Raw genomic sequence first — 26,645 nt, forward strand, 5'->3', positions numbered from 1 at the left:
CTGAAAAGATTTGAAATGTCAAACTACCATCCAAATATTAAAAAAGCTCTGTATCTTATTATACTTCAACTGAGAGAAATATAAGGACTGTAAATTTTAACAGAGGAAAACTAATAGAACTAAGATGGTGTAAGCCAAATGTTATGCATTTCTTTAATTGAAGCACACATATATAAATAAGAGTGTGTTAAAAGCAAGAATCCAAGTGAAAAAGTCATAAATTATAATGCTGAAGAAAGTCATGTTCCAAAATAAGACTTGTTTTCTTCAGCAGTCTGGATAACATTTTACCTTGTGTTCAAACTATCCATGCATGCAATGAATGCAGTTTAGTCAACCTCAAATTATATCCCATTTCTGATCATCTCATAGAAACTCAATCCGTGTCCATGGAAATGTAGCATTACATTGCAAAGCTAAGTAAAAGAAATAATAGTTGGCATTTAAATGCAATGAGGCACTTTTAAATTGTCTCTCATTTTTTATTTAAATATTTCAGCCTAGAAAAACAGACTAAAAATACAGCATAATACTTCAGAGATTAAATCAGCATGAAAACTTGCCATGGTCAACCATAGTATTCACCTCTTATTCTATGATTTATTCATAAATTAACTTATATCTTTCTATTTTTTCCTGAGCTCGTCCTTATTTCTTAAATTATAATTGAATTATGTAAATGATTTTAATGTGCATGTACTTAATTTATCACATTTTATGTTTATCATTTCCTCATCCTTAGAGGAATAAGGGTCCTCCCTGTGTTCAAGATTAATTTTCCCACAATAGTCTACATCTGATTTTTTCCCATTTCTTCCTCACCTTCTTCCAACATTCACTTCTACCTTTGCCTGTACCATCAATCTCTCCCTCTCACTACTGGCTGCTCACTTTAAAGCTATAAATCCACTCAAGAAAAAACACAAACAAAATGCCCTCCCGAATCTGTAAACATCTGATTACCAACCAACCTAGTACCTATAGAACAACCCTTCTCTGCCATCTTTTTCAAAGAAGTACATGAGAACTGCTTCTTCACATCTCATATGTATAGCCACTGTGTGCTGATAAATATTAACTGGGTCTCATCAAAATAAAAGTATATCTATAAATAAATACACACATATATGTTAACTGCAAATTGTACTAACAAAGGACATATAGCACACAATTTACACATAATAAGAAAACATATAATATCCTTTACTGTAAATTCCATATAGCCAACTGCTTCTTACAAAATACTTTCATTAATACCATCCAAACCTGGTATATTCTGACACAGATGGTATTTTCTTTTGCATTGTTAAGAAGAAAGTGAACCAATGACTGTGTATGTCAGAACTTCTCTTAATCATTAATATTGAGAGCAACTTCTTTCTCGAATTAGATAACAGTTTACAAATATTGAAGGAATATTTCCTCAATTTTTTGTACCATTCACAATGTAATTGTTGTATACCAACACAACTTTAAGTGTATTCCACATTTTTAACAGTTTCTCTATCACTTTCTCAGGTCTAGAAAATCAACAAAACAAAATCTCAGATTTGTAGCATTTATTTGCCAATTTCCATGGTGTAAATACTCTCACTATGACTAATTTTGATATACCAACAGGAAGTCAGTAAAAACAGACTTGAAAGGAAAAATATGGTCATATGCCATTGTATAGTACATCCACCCATTCAGGAAAATAATAGACATACATAACCTTAAGAGCATAGACAATAGAAAAATGTAGTAAAATAATTAGGAAGAACGAGTTTTAATATTTTTATTACATTCATTCTAATATAATTTAATTGTAAATATACATACTTTAAGTTTTACTAATAGCTATTTTAACAACCAGCTTGCATAATTTCCTGAAAATTTAACAATCCAGCTCTCTCAAGGCAGCATAAGTGAAAGAAAATACACCACTGAAAGAAAATACAGCTTGTACATACACCACTCTACTCCACCTGCTCTTGCTAAAGCCAACATGGAATTGCAGTTTGAAAGCCCATGGCACCTCTTACATTTACTTTATTTAACCTCTTACAGACATTCCCAACTCTTTCCATACACCTTTAAATTGCAATTTGCCCTCCATATCTATGGGTTCTACATCCCCAAATTCAACTGCAGATGCAAAATAGTTTTTAAAAAATAAATAACAATTTAAAAAACAAGTTCAAAAATAATACAGTATACGAACTACTTACATAGCATTTATTCTGCATTAGGTATTTTTAGTAATATAGAGTTGGTTTAAAGTATATAGTGTGGGTTATATGCAAATAGTATGTCCTTTTACACAAGGTACTTGGGCATCCACTGATATTGGTATCCAAGGGGCTCACTGGAACCAATCCACCGCAGATACTGAGGGTCAATGGTACTGTCACTCTTTTCCAGCTTCATTTTAGGACTTTATCTAACATTCTCCTTAAACATTCATACTCTAACCTCAGCCTCTTTTTCTGCCCATTTTGCAAACCAAGCCTGGGCAATCTCCCTAGTGACTTCAGTTAGCAATTACTCACCAATCATCCCCAAATCTCTGTCATTTAGCAGACCAAACCATTTTGCTAAGTTCCAGAATGGACTGCAAACTGCCTTATGAGTTAGGTCACCTTCTTCTATGCTTACTAATGAAGTAATTAGTTGGGTAATTATTTATGTCTGTCTCTCCCACTAAGATGTAAGCTTGACAGGCACATGGAACATTTTGACTCTTTTCTTGCCACAGCCTCAGAGTCAAACACATTGTCTAGCAGAATACTTACTCTCGGAATTGATGAAAATACAAATGAATAACAAATAAGCACTTCAAACACAACATGTACAGAATACAACTCAGCAAATGTCCCCTAAAATGTGTTTCTCTCCTGAATTCTAAACACACTGAATATCAACATCCAAACTCTTCCCTTTGTGAAAGAATCCCAGATTCCCCTTATCATCTCGCTTCCTCATCATTTAAATATCTTTCAAATCCATTTTCTCTTCCCTATCATCATAATTACTACCTTAGACTCCCTGTTGGCTGGACCATTATAACAGCCTCCCCGGTTCCCGGCCCTATCTTTTCTCCCTCCAACTCAACTGCAGAGTTGCCACCTACCAAATTGCTTAAAATTGTGACTATGGCCATCTCTGTCTAATAATCTATCAGGCGTACTCTACCATCTAGAGGATAAACTCCAAACTCTTTACCCCAGCACTTACACAGCCCTTTTTGGTCAGGACTCCATCTGGCTTCCCAGCCTCACTCACCATCCACATTCCCAAGTGGAGTCTACACTCCATTTGCACTCAGATGGAATTCCCAGTCCTTTGTCACATCACTTGGCCTCTATACATTTACTTCTCTCTGCCTGAAATATCTCTATTGTTCGCATGGTATTCAAGGTTCATTGTAAGTATCCTCGCCACTTTTCTTGAACCCTATAGAAGACCACTCTTCGGTACTTCGATAACACTTGGAAGCTTCTATCACTACATTTATTCTTCTCTACAGTGGTTACTTTTGAACATTTATTTTTTTCCCCACTAGACTATGAACTTCTGCCCAAAATAGACTACATCTACCATAAGGAGAAGCACATAGTAGGAATTCAGAGCTCCTTTTATCACTATAAAAAGTCAAACCATTTGTTCCACAGAGAAAGTACACATCCAAAAAGCTGCTGTCCCTTTTAAAACCACTCACCTTGAAAGTTATCCACTTAATTTAATGATGATGGCATTACTCCAAGTATTTTTGGAAGTCAACTTTCACAATTGTTTGGGGAATGTTCTTTAAATTATCTCAAGTAAAGCCAAAAAACCTCATTCTGAGCAGATCTGAGGCCTGGGAGGAATCACAGGGTGAGCAATACAATTCTGTATAGAAAATGAGGAATGAAATATGTATAGCCCCATACAATTATTGATGTGGGGAAATGACTAAGAAACTGCTCAGAAGCATGCCTAGAGGGAGAATCACAAAAAGTATTTTGAGCAAAGTTTCTTACTATTTCAAGCCATTTACAACTCTTGAAGATAGATTAACAGACAATGTTAATGTGGATGTATAAGTATGGGTAACTTACTTGGCCCACCACATGAAGCTCTTCAAATTTGCATTTTACAAAGAGTGTCCAATATGAATAAGTATTACATTAAGGGGAAAAAAGAAACTGGCAATTAAAGAAGTTTAATACACGATGTTAAAGTTTAAAAAAAAAAAGATTTATTTACTGCTGCACTTCTCAACACTGTTAATATCTTAATGTGCCTCTCCATGAAGTCCGTCTATGTAAGGTACACAGGATTTCTCAAATTCTTTTAACATCATAATATTCTTTTCTTGCAGATATTGTATAGTTTACATCCCATATACTTTAGGGAATGCTACTTTCTTTGGGACTGGTTAACTTATAATCAGAACTACACTGATACCAAAAGCTACAGATGAAGTAAGTTACTGAGAATTTACCCTATCCTACCTATCTGACATGACATAGCTCATTTATCCTTACAAGATATCCTTACAACAAATTTATAGTGTAGGTAGCACTAGTATTCTTAATTTGTAGTTAAGGGAAAAAAATGCTTAACGTGTGCACTGAGTGGTTCTCAGTTTCACTGCCTCCAAGACTTTGCTCAAGCTTTCCTGCAATACACTGTTCCTTCAGAAATTCCCTGCTTCCACATGGACAGTTCCTATCCATTACATTAAGTTCCATTTTATCCACTTTCCCCAGGAAGTCTTCACTTCCAACTGGCTAAAAATAACTATTCGCATGGTACCTTATTCCTTTCATGAAACTTTTAAACTTGCTGTCTTATTACATGCTTCACAGAGAGGCCAAATTGGCATGGCCTAAGAAGAAAACAAGCTTCTGACTTGGCTAACATACTCCCAATAAGAGACAAGTGCATGGTATAACCACATTTCTCTGGGTCTGCTGTTTTCTCAGGATCAATTAAGGTAAAGAGCATAATAATAAATTTGAAATACTGCTCTCAACATTTTAAAGTTTGTTCAGGAATACCATCTCATTTGATTCTCCATTTTGAAAAAAAAAAAAAAAGAAAGAAATTCTCATTTGAAATGAAGAATCTGAGTTTTAAAACAGCTAATTGCCTCTACAAGAGAATTCATACATCCCATTACCTCGCACAGCCTTTACACACAGTAGGTACTCACCTAAAGACTGGGTAAATACTTGAGAAAAGCTAACTTAATTTCTGGACTTTTTCACACTTCAGCACTCCTCCCATGATGGCGCCCACCTCCATATACATTGAACACTGCTGGTACTTGTCCTCACTTCCTGGTCTTTACTACTGGAATCTGTGCCCACAGACTTCCAACTTTTTATTTCAATCCCTTTATTTCTTTACCTGAGGGTTTTCTCTGGACCTGCACTGCAGTTGGAAGCTCTGGGGATTAACATGACCTAGAAGAGACCTCAACTAAAGACTAACTGATTCTAAGATATCATATCCCAACTCCCTTGCTTCTCATGTAGCTAGTTCTCAGGCATATTTTTTACAGTTTCCCTAGGAGAATTAAAATTTCAGTTGCTTAAGTCAATAACTTGCTTAATACAAGCCATTTCCTGAATGCCTCCTTAGTAAACTACCTGCACTCAAATCTTTGTCTAAGAGTCTGATTCAGAGAACCCAAAGAAGACACTATCAGGTCGAAACAAGAATTTCTGGTTTTAAAAATGAAAGGTAAAAATGGAGGAATTATTGATAGTTAAGTATAATCACATTTTTGAAAGAGAAAACATTAACCAGCCACTATTTCCCACTGCATAATGAGCAAGTCCAAAATGAGAGTTAATGTTAGTACATTAATGTTAACTCATGAATTTGCTGACATGAAAAAGAAAAGCTGTTTTAAAATGTACAGAAAACACTTTAAAAATATGTTAGGGAAAGTGTCATTTAAAAACCCACTATAGGCCTTAAATCTAACACCTTCCTCAGGTGCATAGGTTGAGAAAAAATTTTAAATCTCACTTTTTTGCTTCTACTCTTTTTGAAATAGCTTTTTAAAGAAGGGGTGTGTGTATAAGAGAAAGGAAGAAAAAGAAATTGTGTTTCAATGAAGCCATCTAATTATACATTTCTTAAAATGTCCTCAGATCTCTAATCTTCACTACAGCAAATGCTAGTAGTCTCTCTCATATGCCTACATTTGATCACAAAGGATGTCTAATCATTTATTCAAAATTTACTGATATTGAACTCGAGTTGGAAGAGGCGAGTCCGGTCTCAAAATGGAGGTAAAACCGCCGCCCGGTCGCCCCCAGCCCCCGGGGGGAGGAGGGCCATGATCCAGAAGAACCAGAGCAGTTGAGAAAACTGTTTATTGGTGGTCTGAGCTTTGAAACTACAGATGATAGTTTAAGAGAACATTTTGAGAAATGGGGCACACTTACAGATTGTGTGGTAATGAGAGATCCCCAAACCAAATGTTCCAGGGGCTTTGGTTTTGTGACTTATTCTTGTGTTGAAGAGGTGGATGTAGCAATGTGTGCTTGACCACACAAGGTTGATGGGTGTGTAGTGGAACCAAGAGAGCTGTTTCTAGAAAGGATTCTATAAAGCCTGGTGCCCATCTAACAGTGAAGAAAATTTTTGTTGGTGATATTAAAGAAGATACGGAACAGTATAATTTGAGAGACTACTTTGAAAAGTATGGCAAGATTGAAACCATAGAAGTTATGGAAGACAGGCAAAGTGTAAAAAAGAGAGGATTTGCTTTTGTAACTTTCGATGATCATGATACAGTTGATAAAATTGTTGTTCAGAAATACCACACTATTAATGGGCATAACCGTGATGTGAAAAAGGCCCTTTCTAAACAAGAGATGCAGTCTGCTGGATCACAGAGAGGTCGTGGAGGTGGATCTGGCAATTTTATGGGTCGCGGAGGAAACTTTGGAGGTGGTGGAAACTTTGGTGGAAGAGGAGGTTATGGTGGTGGAGGTGGTGGCAGCAGAGGTAGTTATGGAGGAGGTGATGGTGGATATAATGGATTTGGTGATGGTGGCAACTATGGCGGTGGTCCTGGTTATAGTAGTAGAGGGGCTATGGTGGTGTTGGACCAGGATATGGAAACCAAGGTGGTGGATATGGTGGCGGTGGTGGAGGATATGATGGTTACAACGAAGGAGGAAATTTTGGTGGTGGCAACTATGGTAGTGGTGGGAACTATAATGATTTTGGAAATTATAGTGGACAACAGCAATCAAATTATGGACCCATGAAAGGGGGCAGTTTTGGTGGAAGAAGCTCGGGCAGTCCCTATGATGGTGGTTATGGATCTGGTGTTGGAAGTGGTGGATATGGTAGCAGAAGGTTCTAAAAGCAGCAGAAAAGGGCTACAGTTCTTAGCAGGAGAGAGAGTGAGGAGCTGTCAGGAAAGCTGCAGGTTACTTTGAGACAGGCGTCCCAAATGCATTAGAGGAACTGTAAAAATCTGCCACAGAAGGAGCAATGATCCGTAGTCAGATAAGTTACTGCAGCTTAAACAGGAAAGCCTTCTTGTTCAGGACTGTCATAGCCACAGTTTGCAAAAAGTGCAGCTATTGATTAATGCAATGTCGTGTCAATTAGATGTACATTCCTGAGGTCTTTTATCTGTTGTAGCTTTGTCTTTTTCTTTTTCTTTTCATGACATCAGGTATATTGCCCTGTTGGTAGTGGTACCAGGAATAAAAAATTAAGGAATTAAAAAAAAAATTTACCAAACGCTTCCTATGGAGAATTACTGGAACCTAGCTGTAAAGACTTTCTTTAATGAAAGACACAAGAGCTATCACTAAGGAGTTCCCAGTCTAGATGGAGAGACAGAAAAAGAAACAGATAGTTACCATTTAGGGTAGCAAGAAATGCCCAGGGTATTTGAGAGGCGCAAACAGCCTAGGTTTACTCCTAATCTGTACAGCGCAGGGGAGAAGGGGGTGGAGGTAGCAAAGCCACATTAATATTGTGACATGATACTTGTTCTAAAAAATCATGGTTGTCTGTACCCAACCCACCATATTTTATTTAAAGTTTTAAAACATAACACTTACATGTACACTCAAAAGAGCTTCTTTTAAGATTTTCTGATTGCAAAGGTGGGACAAGCTCATCAAAGTTAATCTATTTTCATTTGTCCTCCTGCCTGCCCTAAAGAGTCTACCTAATCCCACTATTAAGCAATCCAACACTGGTGTATAAGAAGGGATTCCAGGACAGGTGAAATATAAACTCAAAAGAAAATCAGAAATTTAGAGATGAATGTTAGAAGAGAGTGGTCACAATTTTTCTAATAGAAACGTGTACACAGGGCCAGGCGGGGTGACTCATGCCTATAATCCCAGCACTTTAGGAGGCTGAGGCAGGTGGATCATGAGGTCTGGAGTTCAAGATGAGCATGGCCAACATGATGAAACCCCATCTTTACCAAAAATATAAAAAATTACCCTAGTGTGGTGCTATGTGCCTGTAATGCCAGCTACTCAGGAGGCTGAGGCAGAAGAATCACTTGAACCTGGGAGGCAGAGGTTACAGTGAGCAGAGACTGCACCACAGCACTCCAGCCTGGGAGACAGACCGAGACTCCATCTCAAAAAAAAAAAAAAGAAAGAAAGAAAGGAAATGTGTGCATGGATAGTAAGACTGAGAGATGGCATGGAACCCTTGGAAGAGTTTGTAGGTTAGTATACTAGTATGAGGGAGGGAGGAGCAGACAGGCAATAGATAAGGGAAGACAAAGTACCAAGAAATGAGACTGAAAGAACCAGCAAAGGTCAGATCATGAAGGATCTTGAGTTCTAAGGAGCTTTTGGTTTTTGTTTGGTTTTTCAGTGTGTTCTCTGACTTTTTCTGAGGTATCATTCACAGACCTAAAAACTTACCTTTTAAACTATAGAAATCAGTGATTTTTATTATATTCACAGAGGTTTACAGCCATCAGCCCCATCTAATTCCAGAAAATTTTCATTGCCACAGAAAGAAATCCCACATCCTTTAGCAGGCACATCTCGTTCCCCCTTCCCTTTGCCCTGGGCCACCACTATTCTACTTTTTGTCTCTGGGTATTTCTTATAAATGGAGTAACATAGTATGTGGCTTTGTAAGTCTGGCTTTTTTCACTAAGCATAATGTTTTCTTTTTTTTTTTTTAAGAGTCGTAATAGAAATATTTTTAAGTTTAAGACTGACTACTGTTCATTTCAATGTTGACAAGTACAGACGTCAGGTAATACTAAACCTTTGAAGCACAAATAAAATGTACACTATTATTATCACTAAATTGTATCACTGTGAACAAGTAATCACTGGCTCCCTGCAAATGTGCATAAACTATTTACCTTAGCTCAAATTTTGTTTAGAGAAAATCTGGTCTTTCTCCATAAGATAATACCAAGGTTGGTCATTTTAGTTTCAACACTACATAGACTTGAGATTTTAGCCACAACAGTCTTGTAGGCAGAAGCGGCTATATAATTTGCGGGGTCCAGTGCAAAATGGAAATGTGGGGTCCTTATTTACAAATTATCAATACTAAGAATTTTAAGATGGCAAAATCAGGGCCTTAAACCAAGAGTGGGCCCCTTTGAAGGTCAGGGCCTGCTCACAGATTTCCAGAAGTAACCATGGCTGACATTTAATGAGTGCTTGCTGTCTGCTGAGCACAGTTCTAACAACTGTGCATTTATTTTTTTTTATGTGTGTGTGTGTGTGTGTGTGTGTGTGTGTGTGTGTGTCTTATGTTTGGATGTATTTGCTGTTAATTGATTAATTTTCCAAAGTTTATTTGTACTGTTGATGTCTGAAAGCTGGTTCCTATTCATTTGTGTCTGTGACTTACTGGTCTTGGGCCTTCTGTGCTTCTAGCAACATTATAGTGTAAAAAAAAAATCTTTTTTTTTTTCTTAATGGATTGGAGGTTTCAGTGGGATGGGAGAATCACAAGGAATCAGGTGTTCAGAGGAATGTATTGAGTAGAGGTGAGGAACTAGGATGTTGAAAAGTAAAAAAAAGGAGAGAAGGAGAGGAAGAAAAAGAGGGAGAGAGAACAGGAATATTGCTTCATTCTAAAAATGGGTATTAATAATGGCCGATCAATATTTTGTGTATTTAAAATGGAGAACTCTATAAATATTTATTGAGTTTACTTGTTCCGGATCTGAGTTGAAGTCCTGGATATCCTTATTAATTTTCAAGCATAATGTTTTCAAGGTTCACTCAGGTGTAGCATAAATCACTGCTTCATTCCTTTTTGATGACCTAGTAATATTCCATTGTGCAACTACAACACAATTTGTTTATCTATTCATCAGGGGATAAACACTTGAGTTGTTTCCACTTTCTGGCTATTATAAATGGATATGAATAATCATATATACATTTTTGTCTGAAAATATGTTTTCAATTCTTTCAGTTGTATACCTAGATAATATATTAACTCTCTGGTTAACTTTTTGAGGAACTATCAAAATTATTTTCTGAAGTGGCTGTGCCCATTTTACATTCATATCAATGCCAGAGTTTGAAATCATCTAGAAAGATGATGAGCTGCTCGATAGAAAAACAGTGAAATTGAATTTTAGAAAGGCTACTCTAGAAGCAATGTTGGTTAGAATGCTATTGCAAGGAAGCCAGGTAAGATGACATGACTGATTAAAATAGTAGTAGAAATCATCTGAAGGAGGAAATAGATTTGAAAAGGAAGGGGTAGAAAAAGGAAATAATCTTTAGAAAATATTAATTCAAAATTTAAATGACCTAGGAAGATGAGTATCCTCTCCACTAAAATGGCTAAAATATCAGTCAAGAAATGAAAATAAATAAAACAGAAGATGTAAGCAATGGGGGGTGGGAGGGCCTATAACCAAAAAAAAAACCATACCTTTCTAAAGGAGGCAGCTGTAACTCAACTCCAATCACCTAATGCTACAGGGAGTGTCTCTGCAGTGCAGTGAGATCTTCTCCTTATTCAAGAAAAGCTGAAATCTGTACCTTCATGTTGGATGTTCTGATTTTTAAACATTGTCAATTAATTCAATATTTCTTTGAATTCTGTGCGGCATCAACAAAACATGTCTACAAGCTGCCAGTTTGTGATCTCCCTTACACAAAAAGAGTAAGGGGAAAAGTGAGCCAAGAATCAGAATATGCCCACACTGAGGGAGTGAATTAAATAGGGTCCCAAGAAGGAGATAAGGAGAGAGCAGAGGCAGAGGAGGAAACTGGATAGTGCGATATCCCAGAGCTCCGGGATGATCATTTCCAAAAGGGGGAGTAGTAAACAGTGTGAAATGGCACAGGGAGTCTTTTTGCACTGGGAACTAAAAATTGAAAAAATATTTGGTGTCTGGGAGCAAAGCAGAAAGCTGAATAACTTAGCTTTCTCTCTTTTCCCAACTCTTGTTTTTTTCAAAAGTCAGCATAAGGATTTAGGTGTCTCAAATATGTTTTTAAATTTCTCAGAAAAGAGCCAGAAAATTTAATTATATTGTCCTTCTCAGCTAATAGATATTGAACTAGTCTGGCTTAAAAAAAAAGAAGGCCCTTGAAAAAGTTTAGATCTCTAAGACGCATGATCCTTTCGAGCTTATAGTTATAAGAAACTCTTAACATGTCTCATAAACAAAAAAAAATACAGTTATGAAAATCACGTACAGCAGGTTCTCAAATCATGTCATTTCATTTGTTTCATTATAAAGTTGATAAAAGAAAAAAAAATCACTTCCTAGACCAGGCCACTGTGTTCATAGTTTGCACACGCTCCCCTTGTCTGCATGGGTTTTCTCTGGGTACTCTGGTTTCCTCCCACATCCCAAGGTTGTGCACTTTAGGTGAATCGGCATGTCTACACAGTCTCAGTCTGAGTGTGGGTGGGTTTAAGTGTGCCCTGTGATGGGATGGTATCCTGTCCAGGGCTGGTTCCCAACTGCTTCCCTGAACTGCTAAGATGGGCTCTGGCCACCCAAGACCCTGAATTGGAGTAAGTAGGTAAACAATTTTCTTACTTGTTTTTAGGAAACTTTCTTAAAGGTATGGATAGCTCACATTTATTCCAATGTTTTATATAAAAAATGTATGGGTCTTTATTTAGAAGTTTGGTGGTATTTTTGTGACCAGAAATATGCCATAGGAGCTTAACTCTTGTTTATATCAATTAGCCTGTGGTAACAGTGGTTTCTTCATACGTCATTTCACTTAAGGTCACAGTTTCCAAGAACCTATCCATGATGACAAGTGAGGACTTACTGCATATAGCTTTGGCTGTATGTGACAGAGACTGAAAATTACAGTGGCTTAGACAAGACTCCAAGCTGTTATGTCAACTCTGCTTCAAGAAGTCATCATCTGTGAACAATAGGCACTGGGGACTCCAAAAGGGAAGAGCTAAAGAGGGGCCAAAGGACTGAAAAACCTCCTATTAGGTACTGTGTTCACTATTTGAGTTACGGGATTAATAGAAGCCCAATCCTCAGCCCCAAGCAATATACCCTTGTAACAAACCTGCATATGTACCCTCTGGATATAAAATAAAATAATAAAGTGAAAATGTCACTATCAGTGTCTAACATGGTTTGGCTGTGTCACCACCCAAATCTCACCCTGAATTATAATAATCCCCATGTGTTAAGGATGGGGCCAGGTGGAGATAATTGAATCATGGGGTGGTTTTCCTGCTGCTGTTCTCATGGTAGTAAGTCTCACAAGACCTGATGGTTTTATAAATGCGAGTTCCCCTGCCACTATGTAATATGGGCATTTGCTTCTCCTTTGCCTTCTACCATGATTGTGAGGCCTCCCCAGCCACGTGGAACTATGAGTCCATTAAACCTCTTTCCTTTTTAAATTACCCAGTCTCAGGTACGTCTTTATTAGCAGTATGACAGCAGGCTAATACACTGTCCTAGGCCTTCTTTAAAAATCTTGTTGCTCTGCCATTCTTAGAGCACTGGCCTCCTTAGCAAGGTCTAAGATAGTCAACCATCATTACCACATTTCAGATGAGAAGGGAAAGGAGACAGAATACCACTGTCCTTTAATGGCCTACTTGGAAATTGCACATAATCATTCTGATTATATCCTATGGTCAGAACTTTGTCACATAGTTTATAATTCCTAGCTGCAAGGAACGCTAAAGAAATGTCATCTCTATACCGCAGGGATTTGTCCCCAGCTAAAACTTAGGGGCTTGATGTCTGAGGACAGTGGGGAAAAGGGAGACCAGGAGACAACTAACAGTCTCTCTTACAGAGTAGTATTCGCTTTTTCAAAATTCTCTTCTTAAAATTCTATAAATTATTTATATTTTGGCTCAATTTTGCAAGAGAATATAAATCTGGCCTAACCTTTATGCTTAAATATTGGAAACATAGCCATGTAACACTGCCACAATTTTGGCTTCATGGTGCTGATATTTATGACACTGCTGAAGAAAAAGTTAATTTTAATTTGTTCTTACAAAATTATTTTCCCAAGCAATCTAAAGTAACTCTAGTCTTCTTGCCATGCTTAACAACTAGCTTTCAAAAGACTACATTAAAAACTCAAATTGGGGGAGGACTTAAGATGGCGCTGTGAGAACAACCCAGGATCGGAGCTCGCGTTGAATCCGCAAACGGTGAGTCAGAGCTGCATTTCCAGACTGATCTTTGTTGCCCACAGAACGGGGAAACTCCCAAGTATAAAAAAGACACGGGACGCCAGGCAGTAGGTCTGCCTGGCGAAGCTGGCAGCCGGGGCGGCGGCGGCCGGCCCTACCCAGCAATCTCCACAGGGCGCGCTTGTCCGTGTGCCCTGTTGAACCGGCAACCTGAGACTTGAGAGGGCTGGACTTGAGACTGAACAAGACTTGGACAGTAGGCCAGCCCAGGAGATTGTAGGAACAGATTGTTTGGGATACCCAGTGGGACGAACAAAACCGCGATTTCAAACTATCCCGAGCAGACGGTCCGAGACGCTCTGTGGGGGAGGGGCGTCCACCACTACCGAGGCAACCCGCCCCAACTGAGATACACGCCCACTGCTGACACAGCCAGCCGTGGCCGAGGCAACCTGCCCCAACTGAGATACACGCCCACTGCTGACGCAGCCAGCCGTTGCTGAGGCAACAGGCTACAATGAAGAGACTCCGCCGCAGGGCGTGGCGGAGTCCACAGCAGAGCCTGCAGGAACAGGGCGAATCACACAACAGCAGGGCGGAGCCTCGGCAGCCAAACAGTGGCTAGTCTGCCTTCTAGCTGGGCAGGACACCTCATCGGACATCCAAAAATAAAGCCCAAACCCCTCAACACAGAGCATTTGAGAAAAAAAAAAAGGGTTTTTTAATGAGCTCTGTTGCAGCAGAATCAAACATAGCAGCCTAACAGCCCTGAATGAACAACAGAGCACACAGCTCAGCAATTAAGCCCCTATAAAGTACAAACTGTCTCCTCAAGCAGCTCCCTGACCCCACTATATCCAAAAGACTGACATTTGGCAGGCATCATCCTGGGACAAAGAGAGCAGAAAAAGAAACTGGTAGCATCCCACGCTGTGCCACAGATGCTAGAGGTGCACCCCAGACAAGCAGGGTCTGGAGCGGACCTCAGCAGTCGTACAGCGAAGGGGCTAGACTGGTAGAAGGAAAACCAAGCAAAAGAAATACTTCATCATCAACACTCTGGGTGTCCACTCAGAGACCCAATCGAAAAGTCAGCAACTACGTAGACGACCAGCGGACAAATCCACAAAGATGGGAAGAAACCAGCGCAAAAAGGAGGAAAACACCCGAAACCAGAACACCTCGCCTCCCAGAAAGGACCAAAACTCCTCACCAGCAAGGGAACAAAGCTGGACGGAGAATGACTGTGAAAAAATGACGGAATTAGACTTCAGAAGATGGATAATGAGAAACTTTTGTGAGCTAAAAGATCATGTATTAAATCAATGCAAAGAAACTAAGAACCTTGAAAAAAGATTTGAAAAAAGATTCGAGGAAATGATAACAAGAATGGATAACTTAGAGAGGAATATGAATGAATTAAAGGAGCTGAAAAACACAATACGAGAACTTCGCGAAGCAAACACAAGTTTCAATAGCCGAATTGACCAAGCAGAAGAAAGAATATCTGAAGTCGAAGACCAACTCAATGAAATAAAACGAGAAACCAAGAGCAGAGAAAAAAGCGCAAAAAGGAATGAACAAAGTCTCCAAGGAATGTGGGACTATGTGAAAAGACCTAACCTACGTTTGATAGGTGTACCAGAAGGGGACGAAGAGAATGAATCCAAGCTGGAAAATACTCTTCAGGATATCATCCAGGAAAATTTCCCCTACCTAGCAAGACAGGCCAACACTCAATTGCAGGAAATACAGAGAACACCACAAAGATATTCCGCAAGAAGAGCAACCCCAAGGCACATAATCGTCAGATTCAACAGGGTTGAAATAAAGGAGAGAATACTAAGGGCAGCCAGAGAGAAAGGTCGGGTCACCCACAAAGGGAAGCCCATCAGACTCACAGCAGATCTCTCGGCAGAAACACTACAAGCCAGAAGAGAGTGGGGGCCAATATTCAACATTCTTAAAGAAAAGAACTTTCAACCCAGAATTTCATATCCAGCCAAACTGAGCTTCAGAAGTGAAGGATGAATAAAATCCTTTGCGAACAAGCAAGTACTCAGAGATTTTGTCACCACCAGGCCTGCTTTACAAGAGCTCCTAAAAGAGGCACTACACATAGAAAGGATCAACCAGTACCAGCCATTCCAGAATCACACTGAATGCTAAAGAGCTTCAACATAATGAAGAATCTACAACAACTAACAGGCAAAACAGCCACTTAGCATCAAAATGGCAGTATCAAATCCACACATAACAATATTAACCCTAAATGTAAATGGACTAAATGCACCAATCAAAAGACACAGACTGGCAAATTGGATAAAAATCCAAAACCCGTCAGTGTGCTGTATCCAGGAAACCCATCTCACAAGCAAGGATACACAAAGGCTCAAAATAAAGGGATGGAGGAAGATTTATCAAGCAAATGGAAAGCAAAAAAAAGCAGGAGTTGCAATTCTCATCTCTGATAAAATAGACTTTAAAGCAACAAAGATCAAAAGAGACAAAGAAGGCCATTACATAATGGTAAAAGGATCGATACAACAAGAAGAGCTAATGATCCTAAACATATATGGACCCAATGCAGGAGCACCTAGATACATAAGGCAAGTTCTTAATGACTTACAAAAGGACTTAGACTCCCACACAATAATAGTGGGAGACTTTAACACTCCACTGTCAATACTAGACAGATCAACCAGACAGAAAATCAACAAGGATATCCAGGGCTTGAACTCAGACCTGGAGCAAGCAAACCTGATAGACATTTACAGAACTCTCCACCCCAAATCCACAGAATACACATTCTTCTCAGCACCACATCACACCTACTCTAAAATTGACCACATAATTGGAAGTAAAGCACTGCTCAACAAATGCAAAACAACTGAAATCATAACAAACAGCCTCTCAGACCATAGTGCAATCAAGTTAGAACTCAGAATTCAGAAACCGACCCAGAACCGCACAGCTTCATGGAAACTGAACAACTGGCTCTTGAATGTTGACTGGGTAAACAACAAAATGAAGGCAGAAATAAAGAAGTTCTTCGAAACCAATGAGAACGAAGACACAACGTGCCAGAACCTCTGGGACACATTTAAAGCAGTCTCTAGAGGAAAGTATATAGCAATAAGTGCCCGTATGAGGAGAATGGAGAGATCCAAAATTGACACCCTATCGTCAAAATTGAAAGAGCTAGAGGAGCAAGATCAAAAAAACTCAAAACCCAGCAGAAGACAAGAAATAACTAAGATCAGAGCTGAACTGAAGGAGACTGAGACACAAAAAACCCTTCAAAAAATCAATAAATCCAAGAGCTGGTTTTTTGAAAAGATCAACAAAATAGACAGACCACTAGCCAGATTGATTAAAAATAAAAGAGAGAACAACCAAATAGATGCAATAAAAAATGATAAAGGGGAAATCACCACAGATTCCACAGAAATTCAAACCATCATCAGAGAATATTACAAACAACTCTATGTGCATAAACTAGTAAACCTGGAAGAAATGGATAAATTACTGGACTCCTATGTCCTCCCAAGCCTAAACCAGGAGGAAGCTGAAACTATGAATAGACCAATAATAAGGTCTGAAGTTGAGGCAGCAATTAAGAGCCTACCACACAAAAAAAGCCCAGGTCCAGACGGGTTCACAGCCGAATTCTACCAGACACACAAGGAGGAGCTGGTACCATTCCTTCTAAAACTATTTCAAACAATCCAAAAAGAGGCAATCCTTCCCAAATCATTTTATGAGACCAACATCATCCTGATACCAAAACCCGGCAGAGACCCAACGAGAAAAGAAAACTTCAGGCCAATATCCATGATGAACATAGATGCAAAAATCTTCAATAAAATATTGGCAAGCCGATTGCAACAGCAAATCAAAAAACTTATTCATCATGATCAAGTAGGATTCATCCCAGGGATGCAAGGCTGGTTCAACATACGCAAGTCTATCAACGTAATTCACCACATAAACAGAACCAAAAACAAAAACCACATGATTATCTCAATTGATGCAGAGAAGGCATTTGACAAAATTCAACAGCGCTTTATGCTAAAAACCCTCAATAAACTCGGTGTCGATGGAACATATCTCAAAGTAATAAAAGCTATTTATGACAAACCAACAGCCAATATCATACTGAATGGGCAAAAACTGGAAGCATTCCCTTTGAAATCTGGCACTAGACAAGGATGCCCTCTCTCACCACTCCTATTCAATATAATACTGGAAGTTCTAGCCAGAGCAATCAGGCAAGAAAAAGAAATAAAGGGTATTCAAATAGGAAAGGTGGAAGCCAAATTGTCTCTATTTGCAGACGACATGATAGTATACCTAGAAGACCCCATTGCCTCAGCCCAAAAACTCCTGAAACTGATAAGCAACTTCAGCAAAGTCTCAGGATATAAAATCAATGTGCAAAAATCACAAGCATTCGTCTACACCAATAACGGACTTAAAGAAAGCCAAATCAAGAGCGAACTGCCATTCGCAATTGCTACAAAAAGAATAAAATACCTTGGAATACAACTCACAAGGAACGTAAGGGACCTCTTCAAGGAAAACTACAAACCACTGCTCAACGAAATCAGAGAGGACACAAACAGATGGAGAAACATTCCATGTTCATGGTTAGGAAGAATTAATATCGTGAAAATGGCTATACTGCCCAAAGTAATTTACAGAATCAACGCTATCCCCATCAAGCTACCATTGACTTTCTTCACAGAACTGGAAAAAACCACCATGAACTTCATATGGAACCAAAAGAGAGCCCGCATAGCCAAGTCAATTCTAAGCAAAAAGAACACAGCGGGGGGCATCACACTACCGGATTTCAAACTATACTACAAGGCTACAGTAATCAAAACAGCATGGTACTGGTACCAAAACAGAGATATAGACCAATGGAACAAAACAGAGGCACCGGAGGCAACACAACATACATACAACTATACAGTCTTTGATAAACCTGACAAAAACAAGCAATGGGGAAAGGATTCCATGTTTAACAAATGGTGTTGGGAAAACTGGCTAGCCATGTGCAGAAAGCAGAAACTGGACCCCTTCCTGACACCTTACACTAAAATTAACTCCAGATGGATTAAAGACTTAAACATAAGACCTGGCACCATAAAAACCCTAGAAGGAAATCTAGGCAAAACTATCCAGGACATAGGAGTAGGCAAGGACTTCATGAACAAAACACCAAAAGCATTGGCAACAAAAGCCAAAATAGACAAATGGGACCTAATGAAACTCCACAGCTTCTGCACGGCAAAAGAAACAGTCACTAGAGCGGATCGGCAACCAACAGAATGGGAAAAAATTTTCGCAGTCTACCCATCTGACAAAGGGCTGATATCCAGAATTTACAAAGAACTCAAACAGATTTACAGGAAAAAAACAAACAAGCCCATTCAAAAGTGGGCAAAGGATATGAACAGATACTTTACGAAAGAAGACATATATGAGGCCAACAATCATATGAAAAAATGCTCATCGTCACTGGTCATCAGAGAGATGCAAATCAAAACCACATTGAGGTACCATCTCACGCCAGTTAGAATGGCGATCATTAAAAAATCTGGAGACAACAGATGCTGGAGAGGATGTGGAGAAAAAGGAACACTTTTACACTGCTGGTGGGAGTGTAAATTAGTTCAACCATTGTGGAAGACAGTGTGGCGATTCCTCAAGGCCTTAGAAATAGAAATTCCATTTGACCCAGCAATCCCATTACTGGGTATATATCCAAAAGACTATAAATCGTTCTACTATAAGGACACATGTACACGAATGTTCATTGCAGCACTGTTTACAATAGCAAAGACCTGGAATCAACCCAAATGCCCATTGATAATAGACGGGATTGGAAAAATGTGGCACATATACACCATGGAATATTATGCAGCAATCAGAAATGATGAGTTTGTGTCGTTTGTAGGGACATGGATGAATCTGGAGAACATCATCCTCAGCAAACTGACACAAGAACAGAAAATGAAACACCGCATATTCTCACTCATAGGTGGGTGATGAAAAATGAGAACACATGGACACAGAAAGGGGAGTACTAAACACTGGGGTCTATTGGGGGGAAAAGGGGAGGGCCAGTGGGAGGGGGAGGTGGGGAGGGATAGCCTGGGGAGAAATGCCAAATGTGGGTGAAGGGGAGAAGAAAAGCAAAGCACACTGCCATGTGTGTACCTACGCAACTGTCTTGCATGCTCTGCTCATGTACCCCAAAACCTATAATCCAATAAAAAATTTAAAAAAAAAAAAAAAAAAAACTCAAATTGTAAAATTAAAAAATCATTGACATATTCCTACAGCATATGGAACTATACCACCTCAAGGATTCTTTTAAATTCTCACAGTCAATTGTGCCCTTACTGCCAGAAAACTCTTGAAATTACAAGATGTATTCACTATAGCAAGATGTGCTCCTTAATGTTAACACTTTATTCTCATATTAGTTCACAGTAGTATATTTTCTCATTCAAGTATGAGAGAGGATTAAAAATAAAACAATTTACCAGCACATAGTTCACTATTGTTTGACATATGAACAATCTTAAGGTCTATCAATGAACTACAGAACCTCCTAAATATAAAAGAGGAGCAATCCATAAGAAGTAATCCAATTTAAAATACAGTAATTTATGAACTGTTTTATGATCACTCACATTTACTAAATTCAAGAGGACATTATTTCAAAGCCACTTGGCTTCTATCCTTCTTAAAAAACATGGTACTTTCCCATAGAAGCATCTTTTATCCACTTAAAAATATGTAAAGTATTATGTTCAACAAGTTTAACTTGTTTTATGACCAGCTTGCCTTAAGAATGGTTTTGAATGGCTGGGACAGTGATAAAATCATCAAGCATAATATAGAGTATAGCTGACTGTGCAAGCTTGATTTTTTAAAATATGCTTATAAAAGTTCACTAAAGAAAATTTCGAAACTGCTGAAAATAAAGAAGTAGAATATGAAAATAACTGCATTAAATTGAGCATTAACTACTTAAGTAGTCTCCAAAATGATATTGACCAACAGCGTTTTACATGGAAGAGAAAAGGAATGGGGGAACATCTTGCAAGGAAGACTGGGTAAGAGGGACTGGAATTACCCTTCTGCCTAAAGAAATGAAAGTTTTGTACAAAATATGAAACAACTGGATACCAGGCAATAATCCTTGAAAAATAGAAAACAGATGAGGTGAACCCTAAGAAAAAAAATGGGAAACTGACAACCTGAACTGAGCTCTATGACCATTCCAGCTTCCAGAGCTCTATGACCATTCTAGCTTTCAAATCATGGCCCAGGAAAGGAAAACCCAGGCAGAGACTAGAATAATCCCTGAATTGAGGAAACGAATTTGAGGAACTAAGGTGATCAGATCAGCTAGATGTTACAAGCCAGACTACTGGATGGAAGAAAGCTAAACACAGAGAGATCCCCAAAAGTCCACAGATGATCTCCCCTTTTGAATATTCGCCAGAGTTATAATCAGGACACAGATGTGAGAAAACAACCCAAAGTTAGGAAAAGAACCACCTGAAAGTGTTAATGGGAACAGTACCCAGCACTCACACAACTCTGGGAATTGTGCCTGTTCCCACCAGCCAGACTGGAAAACTTCATAATTCACGGGGTGTTGGGTAGAGTACTCAGAAACTAATCTTAAAAACAAGACCTGAAAGGATCAAACTGTTTCCAAGTAACTAATTGCATCCCAGAAAAAAATACTCATGAAGATTTATAGGAATATAAAAATATCCAGCACCCTACAATTCATGATGTCTGGCATCCATCAAAAATTACTAGGCATGCAAAGATGTAGGAAAATATAACCCATAGCAAGGATAAAAAGTCAATCAAACAAAATTGACCAAGAACTAAAAAAGACATTAGAATTTGTAAACAAGGTCCTTAAAATAGTTACTATAAATCTATTCCATATGTTCAGAAAGTTCAATAGAGACATGGAAAATTTTGAAACACCCAATTGAACCTCAAGAGATGAAAATTACAATGTGTGAGATGGAGAACACACTAAAAATGATTACTTGGTAGTGAACTTGAAGACACAACAATGGAAACTACTACAAATGTAACACATGGAGAAAAAAGAATAAAAATAAACAGCATCAGTGATCCTAATATACATGCAACTGGAGTTCCTGAGTAAGAGTTAAAAGAAGAGGGAATCCTAAAAGATTCTGAAGAAATAATGACGACATTTTTTTTTCAAATTTGATGGAAACTATTAGCCCTCAGTCCCAAGAAGCTCAATTAACCCAAAGCACAAGAAACATGAAGAAAGCAATACCAAGATACATCAAAATGAACTTGTTCAAAGCCAGTGATAAACAGAAAATGTTATAGCACTTGTTATCTATAAAGGAGAACAAACATAAGAATGACAGTAGGTTTCTGATTAAAAAAAAAAACAGTATGAATAAGAAAACAGTGAAGCAACATCTTTAAAGTATTAAAAGAAAAAAAACTGACCTGGAATTCTATATTCAACAAAAATGAGGTGAAAAAAAGGTAGAGCAAGCTGAAAGGATTCATCACCAGCAGATCTGTGCCACAAGGAATGTTTAAAGAAAATCCTTTAGGCAGAAGGAAAATGATATAATTGGAACATCTGAATACAGACAAAGGAATGATGAATACTGAAATGGTAACTACTTGAGTAAATACAAAATATTTGACTTACTTAAATATCTTTAAATTATTAGTGTTTTAGTAAAAATAACAATGTAGCAAGGGCTTTATAACATATGTAAAGAAATAGAATAGGGTATAAAATACATTTTAATGGGTTTCAGTAATGACTTGAAAATTATAACACACAAGAATATTTCACATCTGCTATTCTAAAGAAATTAAAATTGTAGCCATTATTCTGAAATACTATTCCATTTGGACTACACTTTCCCATTTGGCTTGAGAAGTCTTAGCATCATACTTTTGAAAACGTAAGTTAGGGTGAATTTATGGTGTTTGTTCTCACAGAGAAAAAATAGTAAGTAACTCCAAAAGGATGTTCTGGTTAGTAAACAAGTTGTCTCATAAGTTTAGGCAATGGCCTTTAATGAACTTTATTTCTTTATTTTTTTTGAGACAGGGTCTCACTCTGTTGCCCAAGCTGGAGTGCAGTGGCACAGTCTTCACCTCTAGGGTCCAAAGAATTCTCCTGCCTCAGCCTCCCAAATAGCTGGGATTGCAGGTGCCTGCCACCACGTCCAGCTTTTTGTTGTTGTTGTTCTTTTTCTTTTTTTTGTATTTTTAGTAAAGACAGGGTATCACCGTGATGGCCAGGTTGGTCTCAAATTCTCAATCTCAGGTGATCCACCCACCTCGGCCTCCCAAAATTCTGGGATTACAGGTATGAGCCACCATGGCTGGCCTGATGAAATTTGTAAATAAAAGCAAACTATTGTTTAATTATAATACTAAATTTATTTAATATTTATTTTAATGTAGGTAACTTTTAAAAAGTGGCCAAATAAATAGTAAATTTTACAATATATCTACAGCACAAGTCACAAAAGAAAGTTCCCTTCTTTATTTCCCCAAACTGTCAAGAATGAAACAATGTATCATTTACATCATAAGGGCTTTTTTAAGAGAATGTTTATGGGGAAAATTTGGGAAAGAAGATAACAAAGCAGTACTAGCTTCTTACCATCGAGAGGCATATGGGGATTCACAAGTTCAAAATTCTATATATTGCTACTGAATTTGTCTCCTATTGTGTGAAATCTATTCAAGAGCACAGTTACAAGTTCACTCAATGAGCAGCTATGTGCTGGACTGAAAGTAGAAATAGAGAAATAAAGAGGAGATGCATCTTTGGGGTAGTGAGGGAAAGGAAGTTTCCAAGATGAAAATATAGTATAGACAAAACTGCCTTGAAAAGAGGTTAACTTATCCATAAAGTATAGTTAACAGTCTTTTGTGTCTATCACCCTAAACAGAAATGCTGATGTGCACTCAAGTTTGGGAACTACTAAGCTTGACTAAAAAAATGAACAAAAGGCAAGCTTCCACGCTGAAGTCTGTGCATTCAAATTCTGCCACATAAGACAACTATTAAATCTCTAGCAGTAAATAGAAAATGAGTGGAAAATTCTAAAGTATTTCTGCTAGTCAGCAGAGCTGATTTCAACTTATTTGCATAGATAGCCTCTATAACCATTACATACTACTAGATTCAGTACTATTATAAGAATTAAATTGAATAAACCCAATATTGAGGTTCAATATATATACAATAAGTTCTAATCAAAGTCTTGCTCTAGCAGAACTATAAATTGCATAAGTCTCAGTCATTTGCAGGAAACAATTCCTGTCTTTCTAAATGACAGTTCTGTTGTATCGATTTCATGGATTTGGCAACAGCTGTGAAATTTCCAAGATGGGATTGTATCTTATGTAAGGATTGAGTTCTAATGTTTACATGCATAGGATGCTACTTCATGCTTCTGTACCAGAATGGGTAAAAGGGCAAAACAAGGAAGTAAATCAATAAGAGAAAAAGAATATTCAGACATTTTTCATAGTTTAATAAATTTGAAATATATTTAGACTATCAGTAGACATTAGTACATAACATCAAACATGGGCTAGCAAAACATAAACACCAGAAATGAAAATGACGGTGGTATTAACAGTGATAATATAGGCAGGGTGCAGTGGTGCATGCCTATAATTTCAGTTATTCTAGAGGATCACTTGACGTTAGGAGTTCAAGACCAGCCTAGTCAACAAAGCAAGCTTCCATCTCTAAAAATAATAATAATAATAATAATAATAAAATTAACCAGGTGTCGTGATATACACCTGTAGTCCCAGTTCCTTGGGAGACTGAGGCAGGAGGATCACCTGAGCTCAGGAGTTCAAGACTGCAGTGAGCTGTGATCACACTGCTGCACTCTAGCCTTGGTGACAGATCAAGACCTCTTCTCTAAAAATGATGATAATGATGTAGATAATCCAAGTTTCAATGGTTTATTAGGAGAAAAAAAGGATTAAAACAGAGAGACTAGCAAATGCAAGATAACCAGGGTCATTAAAAAAAAAAAAGACTAAAGTGTACATGAAACTTATTTGGTAAAGTGGTGTCAGGCCACTAGCCTAATAAGGAAATGATGAAATACCAAAATAAATGGTGGGGCAAGAGATGACATGCAATGTTGCTGGTCATTTAGGAAAAGAATGAAATCAACTTGGTGGACTATAGTGCCCTATTTTTAAAGTGATATAACTCACTTCATCCATCCAATATGACAAAAATCAAATAACAACATCCAATTACAACCAAAAAATATAATAATGTTAGATATAAGAGCAAATAAGTTTGAGAAAGGACATTTTATCATTTGGACCAGTGCTGCCCAATAGCCATGTGTGACTATGTACTAATTAAAATTAAATAAAACTCACTTCAGGCCATTGGCCACATTTGCTAAATTTCAAAGGCCACATATGCCTAGTAACTATGATATTGGAGAGCACAGACACAGAATATTTCCATCATCAAAAAAAGTCTTATTGGACATCACTGATCTATACAACTGTTAGTAGTTCCCTGTATATGAAAGATGAGCTCTAAAAGAACACACACACAAAAAGCCAACAAGTCATCCATTCTTTCATTTGGAACATTAATTAGGCATTTCTCATGTAAGAGTTGCTGTGCTAGCCATTCAGAGACCACAGAATAAAACAAAATAGTCCCTGCCTTTGAGGATGTCACAGTGCAATAGAAAATAACAATATATAAATAATTGGTCAATCGGCAAAAACTCGTTGGACACCAACCGTAAGAAATGCACACAGTGCTATGGAAGAAAATGAAAAACAGAAAGCATATAGTCTCACCTCAAGGAGCTTACAATTTTGTTAATGATATACAACATACAGCAAGATGTAAAATGTTTTAAGTGGCAAATTAACATTTGCAACTGTGTATTTCAAACTGAGATCCATGAGCTTGATGCAGAATATGTTTTTCCATTTTGGGATTTCATTGGGATAATATTCTACATATATATATTGTATTCTGATCAGTTTCTGAATAAACCTTTTAAAACTAAATACTGCCACTGAATTTTCATCATGTTGTTAGCACTTGGTGTTTTCAAGCACGCATATACTAAGTGGAGGTCAAAGAACAGAAAGTTTGCTAAACAAAAAAAGTCTATTTAAAGAAAAGGTGAGGATGAATTGAGTCTTTACAGAACATATGATAGCACAGGCAGGCAAAAGTGCCTGCACTATAGTGGCTACAATCAGCATGAGTGTGAAGGTAATAGATGCATCCTATCTCTGTGTAGCTTCTACAGAATCTGTTCTCCATTCCAGCAATCTCAGAATACAGCTTACACATTTGATTTAGAATTCAATGACTCCACAATACTAACCACATTTTTAAGAGAACAAAAAGATGTTGTAGAGGTTTCAGGTGGCATCTCATTAAAACTGACATTTGAGGATTATTTAAGGAATTCTAATCGTGTGTAAAGTCTGATTATCCTGAGCCATACACAAAGCCTCAAAGTTAATATTGTTTGCTTGGTTTTAATCTACTTATAAAAGGACAATTCTGTATCTATATTGATATAAAACATAGAAATAGATTAAATAAGAACAGAATCTGAGCTGGCATCTTTATACACTTAAACTCGATACTGGCAATGAAATTTCAACAATACAGCATCATTTGTCACATAGTTCAATATTGTTTCTTTTAATTTCATCAATTCTGTTGTTTATAATCCACATTTGTTTGTTGGATTTGGTTTTATAATTTATGTAATCTATAAGCAAAAGCATTTAAATTTTATGTTTACATATACTTAAGTAAAATGTTTAATAAAAATAAACACATTCATTCTGTGAAGACCTGTAGTCTTAGTCAAAACCAGCCCATTCTTCCTGTGGTGTTTTATTTGGAGAAGGTATCTATTAGGAAGCCAAACCTTACCTGCCTTCCTTTC

General features: G+C 37.7%; 1 protein-coding gene and 1 pseudogene across 17 annotated transcripts in view; one reads left to right on the forward strand and one right to left on the reverse strand.

The window, feature by feature from the left end:
- HDAC9 (histone deacetylase 9) overlaps nt 1-26,645 on the reverse strand; it is a 959,772-nt gene that overhangs the window by 923,960 nt on the left and 9,167 nt on the right. The window lies entirely within an intron of this gene.
- LOC100406975 (heterogeneous nuclear ribonucleoprotein A3 pseudogene) lies at nt 6,226-7,481 on the forward strand (annotated as a pseudogene).

The sequence above is a fragment of the Callithrix jacchus genome, chromosome 11, assembly GCF_049354715.1.
Source record: "Callithrix jacchus isolate 240 chromosome 11, calJac240_pri, whole genome shotgun sequence".
NCBI classification, from domain to species: Eukaryota; Metazoa; Chordata; class Mammalia; order Primates; family Cebidae; genus Callithrix; species Callithrix jacchus.